General features: G+C 44.7%; 1 protein-coding gene across 1 annotated transcript in view; it reads left to right on the forward strand.

The window, feature by feature from the left end:
- Positions 1–14,118, forward strand: part of LOC149243058 (uncharacterized) — a 50,958-nt gene that overhangs the window by 4,591 nt on the left and 32,249 nt on the right. The window lies entirely within an intron of this gene.

The raw sequence follows: 14,118 nt of genomic DNA on the forward strand, positions 1-14,118 counted from the left end.
AAGTGAACGAGAATTGTTTCTAGAGCAAGTTGCAGTCACACGTGCGAGAAAGGGAGGGCTGCCTGCGGTGATAACAACAGAAACTCACAGTTAACATATCTCACCATTTGGGCAAGTAAACTAGGCCTATAAGGCCTCCTACTCAAGCGAAGAAGAAGGGCACTGAAGCGAAGGAGAAAAGAGCCTATAACATCAAGTAAACCTCCCACACATGCAAGAATTTAGGGCTGCCGTGTTAGTTTTTGGTAGCATCGGATGTGCTATAGCCTTGAAAATTGGTGGAGATGCTAAGGCACATGAGTTCTAAAGAACCCAGAAATCGTTTGGTGAAATTTTGCACAAATTGTATTTTATGAAAATAATTAATATTATTAATGGGGTTCCTAAGTCCAAACTTAGGTAAATTAAAATATTAATGGGTATTAATCAAAATATGGGTGAGTGTTGGCTTAAGGGGTCCTGACCCAGGTTCAAAGTTAGTTGCGCCAACCAACAAAACTCTACATTGGTGGCCCTTTCGGCAACAACCTGCGTAGCGCACGCTGCAGTTTCACCCAAAGCAGTATTGGGGGATGCTAGAACCAGGTTTCTGCATCCAGAGACTTGTGTGATGTGTATTCTGAAACCCTTATAACTCAGATCTGCCTTGGCGTAGATCTACCGTTTTTGCGGAGCTAACTACTCTAATTCAATCGAAAAGGCATTCAGATCTTCGCAAACGAACTGGATTGTACTCTTCATGCATAAAAGATACAGATTCACTACTTCTGCGCAATTAGTTGCACATCCTAAAGCTTTTATGACCTAGATCTACCGTCGCACAGATCTACCCTTCTCCGAGAGTTAACTATATTAGATCTATCTAATAATTTTGCGAAGGCCGTTTATTATACTTATCATGCCTAAACATTAAAGATCCAACAGATCCGCACAGTAAAAACACATTACTTCATAAAAAGCAGTTACAAAGCGAAGATACTTTAACTTAAGCATAAATAAAGAACAAGGCACAGAGGCATTCGATTCAACCCAAAACTGTGTTTATTAGATTCAGTGTTCAAATTACATACCCTTCTACCTTGCTCACTCAGCTGCAGGAGCTTTCCCTTTTCGCCTAAGTACAGGAACTAAAGTTTTCCTGCCTTAGCACCTTGCCCTTACTCTTGTTCTTCACAAAAAGATATATCCTCTAGACTCGCTAAGACTCAAATATTTATATCCTTTCAATTACAATACCATGGCCTGCGGCCCATGGGTGAGTCTCAAAACCCTCCTAGGACCTACCCATACAAGGGTCTAATGCCCCTCTGAATCATACTTAGTTGCACGCTCCACTTCCACATTTTGCGGAGACTTTACATTATTTACAAAATCTATTACAAAAATTCACTTTTTCTAACAAAACTTGACCCCAGGGACCCTATCCTAACAGGCCCCCAACACAAATATGGTGATTGACTCTTGAGTCACTCAGCTCGCTTCTTGACTTTTTGGCGGAGTTCACTGAACTCCATCTTCAAAACTTCAAGATTTGCAATGCTTTGTACTGCAGCCTGCTGCACCTCTTCGACCAACTTTTCCATAGTGGGCCCCTCCATCGTGAGGCGCATGGTCCTTTGGGTCTGCTGAAAATCCTTCAGCTTTTCTTGAATAGTCAGAGAAATCTGGCTTGCCTCCTCTGTCCATGGTTGAAGCCGAGCCTTCAGAACTGACTCTTTGCGTTGTAGCTCCTCAACCTGTGCTTTGTTGATTTGGGGTAGCATTAGATGTGCTCTAGCCACGAAAATTGGTGGAGAGGTTAAGGCACATGAGATCTCCAATACCTAGAAATGGTTTGGGCAGATTCTAAACAATTTGGGAGATATTAAAATAATTAATATTTGGAATTGAAACTGTGTTAGAAGGGTCCAAAAGTCATGGATCAAGCCAGAGTTAATCTTAGCTGTTGATTAGGGACATAATCTCGGTCGTTGATTTGTCAACAGGCTTGAGGGTCACATGGAGAATACACCTAGTTGATCAAGATTTCGATTTTCTAGGGCAGGGCTTGCTGAGGAAATCGAAAGAGTGATCAGAGTAGTAGCTGAGGGGTAGTGAATATAGAAGCAGAGAGGCAGAGATAGTACCGGGAGGATCAGTGTAGAAGCTGGGAGAGAGGGACGTAGAGCCAGCTAGAGGTTCACATAGAGCCAGCTAGGGCTCACGTAGAGGCAGCCAGGAGTTGCGCGGTGCATCAAAGAGCCAGCGTGGGTAACACAGAGGCTCTAAGGGCTGACGCAGTGCCTCTAGAGGCTGACGCAGGGCGAGCTAGGGTGACACTGGGCCAGAAAGGGCTGACGCAGTCCCTAGAGGCTTACGCTGGGGTTTTCGTGTGACAGATTAAAGCTGGGAGCTGGTGGGATCATCATTCGGGGTTTCAACTGAATATTTGTCTTCGAAGGAGAGGTACTACTGCTAAGATTTTTCTCTGTTCGGTGAGCCAGTATTGGCACCCAGATTGTATTCTGAAATTGCTTAATAATTAAAACCCTCATATAGTTGCACCGGTTTTCCCACATTGGGTTTTTCCGGGGACATTAATCCAAAAACAACGGTGTCACTTGTGTGCTTGTTTTGTTTCCTTCATTTGATGATCTGTAATGTGTTGAGCATGTACTCGTATTTATTTTCAGTATTTACATGGTAAATAACTTGTTAATTTAACAGAACAAGTAGGCAGAAATAAATCAGAAAAGTACATGAAGGGTTTCTAACAGTTAGACTTAGAAATTCCGGCATGCTTGTAGCAGCTTCCCTTCCTGTAAGCGCTGGATTGGCGCCAAAGTGTGCAGTCGTCCTGACCTCTTCATACTTCTGCTATGCTTCTTGGATCTCTGTACGAAACTTTTGCAGGTTTGAGTCCTCCTGCAAATTGGTCCACAACTCCATGGTGCTTTCAAAAATATGATGGCAACTTGTTACTGCAGTGTCCAATGTAGACATATGCTCCTTGATGGCTGTGCCACGCTACTCCTTGACCTCTGGCGGAGTAGTCGACTGTGATTTTTGCTGAAGTTCCGATATCTGCATCTGGAAGTCAAAAGTGACTCGGCTTATCTCATCTTTCGATTCTCTCACTGCAGCAACCAATTTCCTAATCTTTGACGCAGCTGCTGCATCCTTTGGAATGTGTAACTCTGGCCCTGACTTACACGACTGTGTAATTGCAACTGCCAGGCTTTGTTCATTGTTCAATTTGACCTCGCTGATCATTGCTAGCGCGCGCTGCTCTCTAATTTGAAGCTCATCCGAGACCCCTTGATGAAGCGCGTGGAGGGTCTAAAGTGGCAGCACAGCTAAGTTTACCCCCACACCCTTGATCCTTCCAGGTTGGGCATGGTCTTCCTCTGTGTCTGTGTGTAATGCTCCTTCTGGCAATGGAATGACTCTGAGGTCCAAATTCCGTTCCACTTGCATCGCACTCTCACTCGCTTGTGGTAGGCTCGCTTGAACTCCGCTCATCTGGCCCATGCTCGCTTGCAACCTAGCTATCTGTATCTGTAACTCATGCAGATCTTTCTACACACTGCCGAGGGATAAAGGAAACTGTTGTTCGAACTATTGCTACAGTTCTGTCGTGGTATCTTTGATATTATCCCCTATTTCGTCGAGGTCCCCCTCCATGTAATATTCCTAATTAGCTATGGCTAATTGGAATATTCAATTTTGTCCATTTTTTGCCTTTTATAGTTATTTGTAAATAAAAAGTGAGGACAGGGGAACATAACTCACTTTAGAATGAAAAGTCACTTCCTAGGTAGCACAACGTTGTGACTTAAAGGGGAGCCAAGGGGGCCAAAGGGGGACGCAGAAATGGGGCCCATGCAGACACATGGAAGGCTTGCGCAGGAGGGAAAAGCACACGTGGCAAGAGGGGAATCATGCAGGAGGAGGTGAGCCTAGGGATTGTGAGAGGCAGAGGCTATAAAATAGATAGGAGCCCCCTCATTTTGATTCATTCAGTTTATGTGCATTTTGAGCTAGTCGTTTCGACTTTCGAGCACGCTGGCTATTTAGCTAGTCTGCAGCACTGTTTAGTGCATTGAGTGTCTCCGTTCGGAGATCTCACCCTTAGCCCCGGGGGACTTTGAGTGCCTGCTTGGGCAAGGTATTTCCTTTGGTGTTTCAGCAGTAGTTTCATTAGCATTCCAGCAGTGGTTTTAGCAGCATTTTGGAGGACTGCGCAACACTGGGAGAGGGACGCAGTTCATTCTGGCAGTTGTTGGGGATGGGGGGTTTGCAGGAGGTTTTATGCTGTGTGAGTGAGCAGGGGACCAACCCTTGCCTATTGGAGGATTTTGGCTCAGTTTTCAGGTGGAGTTCCAGGCAGGATTTAGAGTGGTTTTCAGAGGCAGTGCAGAGCCTTGGAGGAACTGCGCAGATCCCCAGGAGGGTTATTTTCGGGGGTCAGTAATTTCAGGAAAGCTTCCTCGGTTTTTCTGGGTTTCTTGAGTAGAGCCCGAATCTAGAGTTTCAGCTTATTCCGAGGAGGGGAGCAGCCCCAAACCATCAGTTGTTTCCTAGTAGCAGCGGCAGCATAACAACAACATTCACGTAGGGAGGCCATTCGTTGTTATTCTGGGAGTATTTCTTCACTTTCCTTGTGCAAGTCGAGGTGCCATCTGTCTGATCACCTCTTGTACTCATTTTATTGCTCAGAATAATAAAATGGCTTAGCATTTTCTCGCTGTATTTCTTGTATCTGCTTATATTTCCGGTTTACATTATTATATGTTGTTCTTATGTTATTTTATCATTTTGGGTTATTATATCATTGCACATATTTGGTTGGAGTTTTTGCTGGGGTTTGTGGTTTATTCCGGGTTAGGAATATTACACTCCATGAGGACCATTGGGTCAATGTGCACTTACTTATCTGACTTGTGCTTTTTCTTTGGCCTAGTGGTTGTCTCCTTATGACGCTTTGAGATCCTGAAAGTGGTGCTCTCTGCGTCACCACCACCTCCTTCTTGTCTAGACTGTTCTCGCCCTTTGGTGTGCTGGGAAGCAAACTCTTCTACTTCCACGGTGGTTTCTTTGTCAGCGTGCTCCTTCTCAGCACGTTCTTTCTCAGCGCGCTCTTTTTCAGCAGCTGCCTTAGCAACAACGTCTTTCTTCTTTTGGGCAGCCTTCTTGCGTGTTGCTACTTGCTCTGCTTCCTTCTTCTTCTGCTCAGCTGTTGTCTGCGCGGAGGAGCTCTCTCCTCCTTTACTTGTTCCTGCACCAAGGTCTGTGGGCTCCCTCCACTCTGTTGGCCATAGTCCCACCACTTCCTGTACACCAGCCTGTGTAACTAAATAAGGTGTCTTGTGCCATATCTGCTTAGGATCTCGCCTTGCGCGGATTGAGACATTATGGAAATCAACCTTGAACTCTGCGTAGGCCTCCAATTGGGCAAACAAGGTTGGGGACAACCTTGGCCTCTGATTAATAATAGTGCGCAGGTCCATCTCGACTAGCACCTAAAAAATCTTAGTCTCCATGACCCTCTCCAAGTCCTTCGTCGCCCACAACAAAGCAAACTTCGCTGCCTCTGGTATATCTTCATCCTATGGAGGAAATTTGCTTGTCCTCCGGAAGTTTCCATGCAACAAGAAGAATTAGCAATAACAACCATGCATAATGAAAGGTTTTATTGTCATCCTGTGCTTCACGACAGTTCAACAAATATTCCTTGCACAGGTAGCGCACCAAGTGATATTGTACGCCCTTCGTGCACTGTGCAGCGAGCGAGATCATAGGCGCTAGAACCTCGTCCGCACGACATTTCCTCATAACTTTACACGCCAAAATTTGGGCAGCGAACTGTACTGCCTTGTCGGTGATAGAGCAGATAGAGTATTTGCGCGATTTCTTGACCAACTCGAATTCATTCTTCATTCGATCAACCAATTGCTTCTCCTTACTTTTGCCTGCAAACTCTTTGGCTGGATCTTCCCCTTGATAGGGTAGCCCGGTAATGCGATGCACTAACATATCGGTTATGGGGATGGGCTCTACCAGCCAAAGGCGCCCATCGTGCACCAGTGCGAGCAACTGGCGAACACAGATCGTGTTAATTGTGGTCCTGCTGAAGTGGGGTACACATAACATACACATCAATCCTGCTTTCTGCACTCCCGTGACCCACTTTATGGTCTCCAACCACGTGACCCCCGTTTCTTGATAGTATATCTTAGTCATATACTTGCTTGTGGCCAAATGTGGGAATTTTTCGTGATTGGCCAAATCCCAGTCATCCATCTCAACACAGGGATGCGCGCCAAGAGCGCGCCCTCGAAAGGCACTTTCTTTGGCAACAATAGGGTCGAGATAGTAAATTTGGCGTTATCGAGATCCTTGGTGACTTTCGCTTTGCCCTTTCTTGGAGGGATATACTTTGGGAGCCTTGTGAGAAGCTCACCCTCCTTTGTGTCCAACTCCTCAACTCCTCCGCGGAGTTCCTCCTCATCCAAATCTAAAGGCACATAGGGTTTCTTTGCCTTATCCATTTTACCCTTTTGCAACCTCAGTCGGGTTCTTTCTCTGCGACTGCCTCTTTGGTACAACTATTGGCTTCTTTTGCTTTTCCTTAGCAGCAGAGGGCTTTGGCCTACGTGACCTTGGCGTCGTAGGCACAACGGGCGTAGCTTCCATGCTCGTGATTTCAGGGGCTGCTGCGTCAGAGACGACAAATTTAGAACTAGCGACTTCTGCAGGATTTGTTCTGGTCATACTGTCGACAAAGGCTTTGCAAAATGTCTTAGATAAGTTAGATAGCACTGGACGCTTAAAAATTGCCTCCCAATCCTCTCGATTCATAGACGTGCAGTACTTTGTCTGGTAATAATTTCTATAAAAGAAAAGTGTTCTTCTGCAGGCCACTATGCCATATTTATAGGCGCTTTTGAATTCAAATCCGACAGTTCCCTCCATTTCTTGTTTGTAAATGCATCTTTGGTTGCAGATTTCCAAAGATTTGCGCCATAAATGTTGCCTACTTAGATGCTTCAAGTGTGCGGAACTTGGACATTTTGCCACTCAGTGTCCTCGTAAGAAGGGCAAGGAGGAGGTCTTTGACTTGAAGGTTGCTCCAGTGAAAGCTGACAAAGAAGGCGAGGATTGTGCCATGAGTGCTCATGTGCCTCTGGAGAAGAGGTGGGGCGAGATGGAGTTGTAATCGAGAGGACTACATGACAAGGGCAAGATCCTTGAGGTGCCCAAACTCTTGGATAACATACGGCTACGGGAACCCTTAACGACAGTAGCAAAATGATGGGTATCGATTGGAGCGAGGTGTGATGGAGGGACAATGACAGAGCTAGAGTGCCAAAGTCTGAGGTAGCGCAATGGATGTTGTGGCAGTGTGAGAGGCAAGAGTAGGTTGCAGCAGCGCAGTAGCAGCAGAGGGTCAACACAAATTAGCAGCAAAGGTAGCTTCAGCATCCAGACTGACCAACATGTTAGTTTTTGGGTGAAGTTTTAGTTGCTTACTTAAGAGCAACTGAGTTGTAGTGCAGCAGTTAGCAGTGGCAGTGCTATGGGCAGCATGAGGCAGCATATTGAGAGGGATCTGTAGTACAGATGTAGTAGTGATAGTGGCAGTGTTATGGGCAACAGTACAGTAGATAGAGGGCATTAGGCCAAGCATCAGTAGCACAAAGGATCGATGCAGTGGATCAGTGTAGTACCTCTGTTGAGAAGTGTCACTAGAGCACATTCCTTGCTTAGAGGGAGTGTTGATTTTGGGTAGCATCGGATGTGCTCTAGCTCCAAAATTTTGTGGAGGGGCTAGAACACATGAGATCTCCAAGACCCAGAAATCGTTTGGAGAAATTCCATCCGGATGAGGAGTTATTAAAATAATTAATATTTTAATGGGTTCCTAAGGCTAAACTTAGGAAAATAAAAATATTAATGGGTATTAATAAGAATATGGGTGAGAAATTTCTAAATCATAAGGATCAAGTCTGTTTTAATCTTATCCGTTGATTAGGGAGTTAATCGCGACCGTTGATTGATCAACAGGAAAAATATAAGAGGAGGCTTGAGGGTCAGTTGGAGGTACACTTGGGAGATTAGTCACTTCGATTTTTCTGGGGCGAGGTTTGCTGAGAAAATCGAACAAGTGATCTGTTGCAGCAGAGGGGCAGGGATAGTTGAGTTTGGAGGATCTTCTCCGGGACCTCAAAGAGAGGCAGAGAGATGCTAGAGGAGGCAACGCAGACCTAGGGAGGCTGACACTGGGCCAGGAGGGCCCACACATTGCTTGACGCAGTGCTAGTGCAGGGGTAGAGCCACCCTCCAACAGAAGTCCGAATTTAGCCAGGGAGTAGCAGGATCAGCCGAGAAGGGTGACGTCAGAACTCCAAGAGGCAGAGGAGTTAGTGCAGCGCAAACGTAGTGTCCTAGTGTGTTAAAATTGGTAACTAGGGCAAAACTTCATGTGGGTCAGCTTATTCATGGCTGATAATATTTTTATTAGATTCCTCTCGTCGAGAGGTGTAGGATTGATCTAAATATCATCCGATTCCGATAAGTATTTATGGAGATATGAATTTATTTTGATTATGGAATTATTATCAAGCCGACCTACAACTCATGTAGGCTCAGAAGCCCAATAGTCGTATCTTCAAACATCAACAGTTGTGTATAAATACAGGAGGATTTTTCCTCATTTGCACTCACTCATCTCATCACATCTCTCTCTCTCTCCTGCGCAGAAAAGAGGCTCTTCTCTACTGCGCAGAAAAGAGTCTCTCTCTCACACATGTGGAAGGAAGCTGCTGAACTTGAAGCTGCAACTGCAGATCCAAACTTTGACCAGCGTTGACCATCAAACCTCCTCTTTTGAACTGCATTGTAGGTCCATCTGGACCTCCTCTAAAGGCCGCATTTTTTGGTGGTGGAATCAAGCCGATCCGACGGTCAGTTTGCGAGATATCGTCTGCCCTAGTTTTAATGATGAAGCCACTAATGTTGATGCTACTGATCTAGGGTTTTCTATTGTTGATATAAATCAGATTTATTGTACTATTTCTCTTTGCTGAATTATTGAAGATAAAAGAAGATTTGATCAAAGGGTTTCCCCACACATTGTGGGGTTTGTCCCTGGCTAGCTGCCACATCTTGTGTCTCTTGTCTTGGCCTGTTTTCTGTTGATCATTTAATGTTTTATCTGCACTTTACTTATGCACATGTGATTGCTAATCTATGAAAAATAATAAGAAAGAAAAGTAAATTGCTCTAAGCATAGAACATACCATAACTTAACATGGTATCAGAGCTGAGGTGAAGACAAGGCCCGAGCAAGAGCAAGAGCAATCACCGAAGAGAAGATTGGCAAGGCTATCCTAAAAGAACTATGGGGTCCTCAATGCTCTTTCCTGCCGAAGACAAGCTCCGTGAGAAAGCTGACTATCATGGATGGAAGATGTCTATCAATCTAACCCTAGAAGATCAAGGAGTGTTGGACCATGTGAGAGGCAATATTGTTGAGCCTCCATCAAATGCATTTGTTGCTGCCAAGAACAAATGGAAAACCGGAGAAGTCAAAACAAAGAAGGTCATCCTGGACTCTATCAACAAGCACTTGGTGGCCTGCATCTCCAACCTGAACACCTCCAAGGAAATCTACGATAGACTGGTGAGTTTATTTAAAGTAAATGATGCAAATCAAGTTTTGTTTCTTAGAAATAAGTTGAAGGAAATTAAGAAGGGTAAAGTTGAGAGTATGCAAGCATACTTCTTAAGGATCACCGAAATCAGGAACGATCTCCTATCTATTGGGGAGACTATTACTGATAGGGAAATGGCACTCACGACTCTTGGAGGATTACCATCCGAATGGTACGTGTTCAGGACTACTCTTTTGAACAATAATGTAATTCTTGGTTTCGAGGAATTAATGGCTGGATGCATTCAAGAAGAAACAAGGGTAGAAGAGCAAGAAATGCCCATGCCTAAAGGTCCTCCTCTGCCTTTTCTTCTCATGCTAAGAAAAGAAATAATTCCGGGACTAAATCAAAAGGAAAGGTTGGACCTAAGGGTGGAAGAAAAAGACGATGTTACATCTGTGATAAAGCAGGTCACTATGCAAGGGAGTGCCCTGATAGAAAGGACTCACACCGGGACGATGATCAAAATCCCTCTGATGAAGGAATGACAAATTCAATAGCAAAGGTAAGAGGAGAGCTGGGAATCAAGGAAGAGGACAACCATTCAAGAAGTCTAGAAATTCCAGGATGTATTAATTGCACCTAACCTCAAAAGAACTTGGTGTCCATCTCGGCAATGGAAGACAAAGGCTACAAGGTAACCTTCAGCGATGGCAAGGTACATATATAGAAAAATAATGTTAAAGATGCCTTTACTCTTGGGTTTTGTGTTGATTCATTATATCAGGTCGATGGAAGTCCGCTAGGTGTCATGTCTTATGACACATCTCTTCAGTCCGAACTTTGGCATCAGAGGTTTTCCCACCTTCATTACAAATCTCTACCCAGTGTAAGACAAATGGTGATAGGGATGCACGAATTCCGAGTGGAGAAAGAAGGTGTATGTCCAGGATGTGCCGAAGGAAAGCTCAAAAGGGGACCATTCCCCTCAAGCCAAAGCAAGACCTCTGATATATTACAGTTGGTTCACTCAGGCATATCTGAGGCTGGCATTAAGAGGGAGACTACTACACCACATACTCCTGAGTAGAATGGTGTGGCAAAAAGGAAGAACCATACGATTGTGGAAGCTGTCTCTATGGGTAGATGATGTAACAATGCCTGATATGGAGGAACCCATGGATCCTATTTATCCACCTGCGCCTTCCTCTTCTAGGAAGAGGCCTTCATGGATTAGGGGGATACTTGATGATGGTGAAGGAAATGCTGCACCCCGAGGAACCTTCCGTGAAAGTAAGAAACCTAATAGGTATCAGGGATACCTGACCATCATGAGCACGATCATACAAAATGAGGCTTCATCATTCTCAGATGTCGTCGAGCATAAAGTATGGAAAGATGCTATGACCAAAGAATGAGTCTATTATGGAGAATGACGTCTGGGAAGTAGTTCCCAGACCCCAGGACAAGACAATTGTCAATTCTAAATGGCTTTACAAGATAAAGCATGCAGTAGATGGAAGTATGGAAAAGTATAAGGCTTGTTTTGTTGCTCGTGGTTTCTCCCAAAAGGAAGGTATAGACTATGATGTGATATTTGCACCTATTGCCAGATATATGACCATCCGCTCGATCATAGCCCTTGCGGCTTCACAAGGATGGAACCTACATCAGATGGATGTCAAGACCACGTTCTTGCACTGTTCGATCAAAGAAGAGGTGTATGTGGAGCAACCCAAAGGATTTGAGATTTATGATCGAAAATCTCATGTATGCAGGTTGAAGAAGGCTCTCTATGGGCTAAAGCAAGCACCCCGAGCATGGTATGAGAGGATCGATAGCTACTTGATGAAGCTGGGATTCACTAGGAGTGAAGCCAATCCTAACCTTTACTTTAAGGTTGAAGATGAGAAGCCTCTCATATTGGTGTTGTATGTGGATGACCTCTTTCTAATAGGTGTAGACCCTCTCATTCACAAATGTAAGAGGGAGTTGGCTTCTGTATTTGAAATGAAGGACCAAGGACTTGAAGTGTGGCAAAAGCCAAGGGAAATTTTCTTATCTCAAGGAAAATATGTGGTGAAGATTCTAGAAAGATTTGGTATGGTGGACTGCAAACCTATGACTACCTCGAGGATCTTAGCTTTCAGAAGTTATATGGTAGTGATGTTGGACCAGATTTTGGAAATGCCTCTGAGTTTCATAAACTCATTCGCGTTGATGTTCTTGGTGAGCCTCTGTCCGAACATATGTTTTGCAGTTAGCATTGTGAGCTCATATTTGGTTGAGCCTCACTGGATTGATGCCAAGAATCTTCTGAGATGTCTTCAAGGCACAATCTCTCATGTATTAAGATACACTGCCGGAGATGTGAGACTACTTGGATACACTGATGCTGATTGGGCAGGCAATGTGGAGGATTGTAAGAGCACTTCCGGGTGCTGTTTATCCTTGGGATCTGCTTCGATATCCTGGATGAGCAAGAAGCAAAAGTCGGTGGCTTTGAGCACTGCCGAAGCAGAGTATATTGCTGCTAGCATGGCTTCCTGTGAGGCAGTTTGGTTGTGAAAGCTCTCCAGTGAGTTGTTTGGATTTACATTGGATACCACCGTGATCCTATGTGACAACCAGGGTGGGATTCATTTGTCAGAGAATCTCGTATTTCATGATCGCTCCAAGCATATCGATATCAGGTACCATTATATTTGAGATATGGCGCATGGGGAGCTATTAGTCTCCAACATATCGGTACAGATGAACAAGTCGCCAACATTCTGACAAAGCCCCTAGGGAAAGTAAAATTCTTGACTTTCCGAGAACAACTTGGTGTTGTTCAAAGACTCTCTGATGAGGTCCTGTATGATGCATTGATCTCTGGGAGCTCCGGGGGTGCGGGGTACTTCTTGGAGCGACATATGACCACAGGATGATTCACTATCCCCTGGTGGTATACATGTACACCCCATGGCGACTATGTAGCAGGATGATTGGTTCTTCTGTGAGGTCTGGATGATGTGTTCTCCATGACGACTATGTAGCAGGATGATTGGTTCTCCTGTGAGGTCTGGATGATGTGTTCTCCATGACAATTATGTAGTAGGATGATTAGTTCTCCTATGAGGCTTGGATGATGTGTTCTCCATGGCGATTGTGTAGCAAGATGATTAGTTCTCTTGTGAGGACGGGATTGATTAAGTTCTCCTGTCAAGGCATCCTACCCATGCAGTCTGGGACTCATGGGAAGTACCTCTCATTTGATCAATGAGTAGGGAAATGAAGTTAGGGACCATAGTAATACCGATGGACGCATCGTTGTATCTACTGTACTCCCTACGTTAGGATGACCTTCATTGTTCTGGGATCAATGATACTGGTCTGGGACTAGTGGTAGGAGTTGTACCCACTATGACGCTGACTTCGGGTCGGTTGAGACTGGTCTGGGACCAGTGGTACATACTCTGAGACTGACCTCGTGTCAGTGCAGTACTAGTCTGGGACCAGTGAGAGTGGTACATACTATGACACTGACTTCAGGTCGGTTGATACTGGTTTGGGACCAGTGGTACACTCTATGAGACTGAGATACTGGTCTGGGACTAGTGGTAAGAGTGGTACCTACTATGACGCTGACTTCGGCTCGGTTGAGACTGGTCTGGGACTAGTGGTACACACTCTGAGATTGATTTTGAGTTAGTGGAGGATGATACTGGTTTGGGACTAGTGGTAGGAGTTGTACTCACTATGACGCTGACTTCAGGTTGGTTGAGACTGGTCTGGGACCAGTGGTACATACTCTAAGACTGACTTTGAGTCAGTATGATACATCCTCGATCATTTCTTCTTCTTCATAATTCAGACAAAAGCAGAGCAGTACAGATCAGTACAGGGCAGAACAAGACAAAGCAGAACAGGCAGAATAGAGCAGAGCAGGACAAGGGTCAGGCTGTATAGGGCAGTGCATTTTATGGATGAATAGTAGCGACCGACAGACAGATTGCAAATGAAGTTCTCCCTAGTTGAGAGGGAGCGTTAAAATTGGAAACTAGGGCCAAACGTCATGTGGGTCATCTTATTCATGGCTGATAATATTTTTATTAGATTCCTCTCATCGAGAGGTGTAGGATTGATCTAAATATGATCCGATTCCGATAAGTATTTATGGAGATATGAATTTATTTTGATTATGGAATTATTATCAAGCCGACCTACAACTCATGTAGGCTCAGAAGCCCAACAGTCGCATCTATTCAAACATCAACAATTGTGTATAAATACAGGAGGACTTTTCCTCATTTGCACTCACTCATCTCATCACATCTCTCTCTCTCTCCTACGCAGAAAAGAGGCTCTTCTCTACTGTGCAGAAAAGAGTCTCTCTCTCACACATGTGGAAGGAAGCTGCTGAACCTGAAGCTGCAACTGCAGATCCAAACTTTGACCAGCGTTGACCATCAAACCTCCTCTTCTGAACTGCGTTGTAGGT

Source organism: Pinus tabuliformis, chromosome 8 (genome assembly GCF_031772625.1).
Source record: "Pinus tabuliformis cultivar Carrire ecotype Pingquan chromosome 8, CPIR1, whole genome shotgun sequence".
NCBI classification, from domain to species: domain Eukaryota; kingdom Viridiplantae; phylum Streptophyta; class Pinopsida; order Pinales; family Pinaceae; genus Pinus; species Pinus tabuliformis.